The sequence below is a fragment of the Macrobrachium nipponense genome, chromosome 18, assembly GCF_015104395.2.
Source record: "Macrobrachium nipponense isolate FS-2020 chromosome 18, ASM1510439v2, whole genome shotgun sequence".
NCBI lineage: Eukaryota > Metazoa > Arthropoda > Malacostraca > Decapoda > Palaemonidae > Macrobrachium > Macrobrachium nipponense.
Window position 1 is genome coordinate 83,899,045 of NC_087211.1, and position 6,244 is coordinate 83,905,288.

A 6,244-nucleotide genomic window follows, 5' to 3' on the forward strand; every position below is an offset into this window, starting at 1 on the left:
TAAACGTGATGTATAAATAAAGGTTTTTGCCACGATGGAAAAATGAAAAGCGAGATAGCCAAGCACTTTCGGTCTAGTGCGACCCTTTACTCTAGCACAACTGATGGTACAGAGGAAAAACATAGTCAGAGTAGGCTTAATATCCAAACTGACATTACAAGATTAGCAATAAGGTCAATTTCACTCTACAGAAACGAGGAAACGCCTGAGGGCAGGATTAGCGAATTTTTAGGCAGCCACATCTTGGAGGATCACACACGTGTTCAACAGATGATTCATCCAGAAAACAATACATTTTGAAAAAACAAGGAGGCATATATAACTTATTACCATGAAATTTACAAAAATGTCCCCACCACAAAAAAAAAAAATATTAATGAAAAGACGAAGAAAAGAATATAAATATATCGAGCAAGAGAGAGAGAGAAGAGAGAGAGAGAGAGAGGGAGAGAAATTAATAACTATATACATGTGGGACTAATTAATTAGTAGTTCTTTTATTTTAAGGTCCTTCATAAACATTTTACAAATATACCGGTCCAAATGGTACAATCCCAGACTAAGATTTAGGTTGTTTTTATTAGTAATTTGTATAATTGCTGATTCCAGTAAATTTCTTGAAACATAATCATTAGATCTAGCAATTGCAGAGGTATCGCCCCAATTAATACAATGAGATTTTTCACTCGGATGGATAAACAGTGCATTTGAAGTCTGGGCTGTTCTAACTGAATACATATGCTGCTTAATACGTACACATAAATTTTTACTTGACTGTCCAACGTAAAAAGATGGGCAATCCTTACAAGGAATTTTGTAAATTATGTTGTTATTTGTTACGGGACTATTCTTAATTAGCATATCTTTAATGGTATTGTTATAGGAGAACACTACATTAACGTTAAAAGATTTAAATATTGATTTTATGGTTTCAAATCCATGAAACTAAGGCAAGCTAAGTACATTTTTAGGCATTTCTTTTTCATTACTAGCAACACTATAAAACTTTTTGTGAGCTTTTTGATAACATAAATCAATGATATGAGGTGGGTAGCAGAGATAGTTTCCTATCTTTTTTATGTTTTCTATTTCTTGGTCAAGATATTGTGGATTCGTGATACGCAAAACACATAGGAACATAGAAGAAAAAATTGAAATTTTAATATTAAGATGGTGGCCAGAATAAAAAAATGTACATAAATTATTTTTTCCTTCCTGGCAAAAACCTTTATATATATATATATATATATATATATATATATATAATATATATATATATATATATATATTCATTTATTAAATTAATCCTGATAACTGACCTCTTCTTTCTGTTACCTTCTATCAAATGAACACCATAATATTTCTTTTGGAAGCTTGAATTTCGTCATTGGCCCCTTTGTGGGCTTCTTCCGTATCAATAGGATTCTTCATCTTCCGAATAATAATAATAATAATAATAATAATAATAATAATATAATAATAATAATAATAATAATAGGAAGTGCAATACGAAAAATGAAACCATAAACCACATAGCAAGCGAATGTCCGGCACTTGCACAGAACCAGTACAAAAAGAGGCATGATTCAGTAGCAAAAGCCCTCCACTGGAGCCTGTGCAAGGAACACCAGCTACCTTGCCGTAATAAAGTGGTACGAACACCAACCTGAGGGAGTGATAGAAAACGATCAGGCAAAGATCATCTGGGGCTATGGTATCAGAACAGATATGGTGATACGTGCAAATCGACCAGACGTGACGTTGATTGACAAAATCTAGAAGAAAGTATTACTCATAGATGTCGCAATACCATGGGACACCAGAGTTTGACAGAAAGAAAGGAGGGAAAAAATGGATAAGTATAAGATCTGAAATAGAGAAATAAGAAGGATATGGGATATGCCAGTGGAAATCGTACCCATAATCATAGGAGCACTAGGCAAACCGATCCCAAGATCCCTGAAAGGAATCTGGAAAAACTAGAGGCTGGAAGTAGCCTCCCCAGGACTCATGCAGAAGAGTGTGATCCTAGAAACGGCGCACATAGTAAGAAAAGTGATGGACTCCTAAGGAGGCAGGATGCAACCCGGAACCCCACACTATAAATACCAACCAGTCGAATTAGAGGACTGTGATTGAGCAAAAAAAAAAAAAAAAAAAAAAAAAAACAATAATAATAACTTTGTAATTAATTCTTTAAAGACCTTATAAGTGGGTTAATCTCCGTTTATAGTTTTTAAATCAAGGAGAAATAAGGTACGAGAGAGAGAGAGAGAGAGAGAGAGAGAGAGAGAGAGAGAGAGAGGGTGGCGGTCGTCAATTGGTCGTATAATAGGCTAGCTATAACTTTAGCCTTAGGGGAGGGAGGGGAGAGGGGGGGCGACGGACTTTCGGACATCGGATGATTTTGTAAGCCACTTTGACTCTTATACCGGACGGGAGAAAGGGTCACCCCGAAATTATATACTTGAGCCCTTATAGCCCTGGGGTGATCCTCCTCCTCCTCCTCCCCCTCCACCTCCTCCTCCTCGTGCGCAAACTTTATTACGAAGGGGCATTAGGACCGATTTCCGAATTCCGGGAGGGCGGCGGGTTACGGCCCCCATTCTCTCTCTCTCTCTCTCTCTCTCTCTCTCTCTCTCCACGGCGTATTGACCACCGGTCACCGGTGGGCGGAGTCAAGAGGGTCAGTTTGTCTTCTATTGACCACGTTTTCCTGACAGTCGTTAATTGATTATGAAATCTTGCGAGAAATTCTCTCTCTCTCTCTCTCTCTCTCTCTCTCTATATATATATATATAAACAGTGGGTCATATCGACATGTTTCTCTCTGCTTCTTCTTCTTCCTGCTTTGTCGACAGGTCTAGCGGCTGCACTTAATTACTCTGGGATGAGGTCTCTCTCTCTCTCTCTCTCTCTCTCTCTCTCTCTCTCTCTCTCTCTCTCTGTCGTGTGTGACTTCTTTCGTCAGTTGTGGGCGAGATTTGATTGGAATTTATTTAAGCGTGTTGATCTCTCTCTCTCTCTCTCTCTCTCTCTCTCTCTCTCTCTCTCGTGAAATTGCATAATTTGAATAAAATTCACTTATTTATTAATTAACTTTGTAAATCATCATACTCTGTGATGATATATTTCTCTCTCTCTCTCTCTCTCTCTCTCTCTCTCTCTCTCGTGAAATTGCATAATTTGAATGAAATTAACTTAATATTCGTTTTGAAAATCTTATTCTGGGATGACATATTCTCTCTCTCTCTCTCTCTCTCTCTCTCCTCTCTCTCTCTCTCTCTCTGTCTGTCTCTCCCTCCTTCCTACGACGTCTATTTCAGTCTGTTTGCATAATTTGAATGAAATCTATCTATTATGCAACTCATGAATATGATAATTCCTCGCTGAATGACTAAACTGTAGAGGTAATCGTTCTAAAATATTAGCGAATAATAAATTTTTCAGTCGATACCATACTGACAGAAGTATGAATTATTAATTGATATTTTTGTCTGCTAATGTGTTCATACTTACTAGGTGTTAGATAGGTGAATGTAAGTGTGATTACGAATACGTTATGGTCGCTTGTATACACGAGTATGAAAGTATATTGTAGGCACTCTATTTTGTGGTCTACGTACAGCGTTTTACAAGGGTTCATATGGTGTATGATCAGTATGATTACAAATAGATATATTTGCTTCTATAGATAAGAGTATGATACCATATTTTTTATTTCATGTTCTATGTATACAGTGTTATACAAAGTTACCTGTGATGTAAAATTAGTATGATTGCAAATTGATATGATTGCTGCTATAAATACAAGTATGAAGGCTTATCTTGTAGGAACGCTAGAGTACCTTACATTGGTACATAGGGTGTAAAATAAGTATGACTACACACATATATATAAGGTTTGCTTATGTAAATATCAGTATGAAGGCTTCTATTATTGGCACGGTTTACAAAGGAGGTGCTGTATATTCCTTTTTTTTTTTTTTTTTTTTTTTTACAAAAACTTACAAACACAAGAGATAAGCAAAGTTCCTGTAAAGATGAGGTTAAACAGATATTGTCAATAATGAAATATTTACAGAGAGAGAGAGAGAGAGAGAGAGAGAGAGAGAGAGAGAGAGAGAGAGAGAGAGAGAGAGTTAAGTATGCTTTCTTAAGCTTTTCCTTCTAATAATCGTTCAAGACGATGTAGAAGTACCTGTGTCCGGGGAGAGAGAGAGAGAGAGAGAGAGAGAGAGAGAGAGAGAGAGAGAGAGAGAGAGAGAGTTGACCTGTGGATCATGCAACACTTACCGAGTTATATCTATTTATACGTAGACTTAGCTCATCGTTGAATTTGGCGTCTAGTAAGTAGCGTAAACACGGGGGAATGTGTTGACGAGAGCCCGCCCCGCCCACTTATACCCCGGGCTAAGGGATGTGTGTCTGTGTGTGTGTGGAATTACGATTCAATATTTGCTTTTTTATTCCGAAGGCTTCGGCCGTCGTGAAAGTTTGATGGCGGGTAATTTCCAAAAGCCTCGAAGCCGGCGTTTACACCATGAAAGATAGAGGACGCTTGTGTTTTCTCCCGTTCCGTCAATAGATCCGAGTTCGGGTGTGCGTAGTGGTGTTATTTGAACACCTGTTGGCGCGGAGAAGAAGAGGCGAGAATCCGTCTTGTTTTCTTTTGAATGATTCTTTTATGATGATGATGATGAGTTCAGTTCCTCTTCTCGTTTTCGGTGATGCTTTGTTTGGATTTGGTTGATTGTTTGGTAATCAAACCATCCCCACAGGTAGGCAGTAGCAGCTGCAGCAGCTATCGATAGGATCGCCGGCGAACCAAGACCTTTGGGTCTGGAGTTCCGCAGGGCTGTGTCCTTGGGCCGCTGTTATTTTTATTGCGTCTGGAGTTCCACATTGCATTGTTCTTGGTCAGCTGTTATTTTTATTGTCTGGAGTTCCACAGGGCTGTGTCCTTGGTCCGCTGTTATTTCGTTACTTTTATTTTGCCTGGAGTTCCACAGGGCTATGTCCTTGGTCCGCTGTTATTTCGTTACTTTTATTTTGCCTGGAGTTCCACAGGGCTGTGTCCTTGGTCCGCTGTTATTTCGTTACTTTTATTTTGCCTGGAGTTCCACAGGGCTGTGTCCTTGGTCCGCTGTTATTTCGTTACTTTTATTTTGCCTGGAGTTCCACATGGCTATGTCCTTGGTCCGCTGTTATTTCGTTACTTTTATTTTGCCTGGAGTTCCACAGGGCTATGTCCTTGGTCCGCTGTTATTTCGTTACTTTTATTTTGCCTGGAGTTCCACAGGGCTATGTCCTTGGTCCGCTGTTATTTCGTTACTTTTATTTTGCCTGGAGTTCCACAGGGCTGTGTCCTTGGTCTGCTCTTGTTTTTATTGTGTCTGGAGTTCCACAGAGTTGTGTCCTTGGTCCACTGTTACTTTTATTGTGTCTGGAGTTCCACAAGGTAGTGTTCCTGTTCCGTCGTTATTTTTAGCATATACAAGAAATATATGGTGTGAAATGGGATGGGAGGTGCAACTAGGGGGAGGGGTATTTGGAACGGGGAGGGGGAATTTGAAATGGTGGGTGTGTGACACAGAGGGGAGTGAAAGTCGGGGATTAGAAACGGGGTTGGGTGGGGGGGTTGGGAGGGGAGGGGTTGAAAGGAGAGAGAGGGTGGGGTGGGGATGGAGGGGAATGCTGGGAAAACCACAACGCCTTCCAGTTCCTCGGAACCTTGTTCAACACTCTCCAAAAGGGGCTTTGATTTTTTCGTGATAAGAGGTCTCAATTCTTCAGTGACGCCAACTTTTGGAATATACTTCTTAGATTAAGCGGTGTTCTCCCCCTCACCACCCCCTCCCTCTCTCCCCCCTCTCTCCCTCCCCTCTCCCATCAACCCCTCCCTCCCCTTCTTCCCTGCCGGTGACATATTTCCAGATGTAAGCTTCTTAAGAGTTTGTTAAAACATTTTTATTTTTTTTTTGTAGTTGGGGTGTGCTTTCTATAGCATTCTGGTGAGTTTGAAATTGCTACATTTTTTTTGTCTTATTAATATCGTATTTTTTTTTTAAAGTTTGACGTATTTTCGCTTATAATAAACATTCATATCACACTTATTTTACAATTCCGCCGCATTTCTTTAAGTTTTGCTAAGTAACCATTATAATGCGTATTACTTTAATAATTACGTATTTAAATTTCCGTCGTATTTCGTAAAATTTTTCTTATTTTCTTTTGCCGTCGT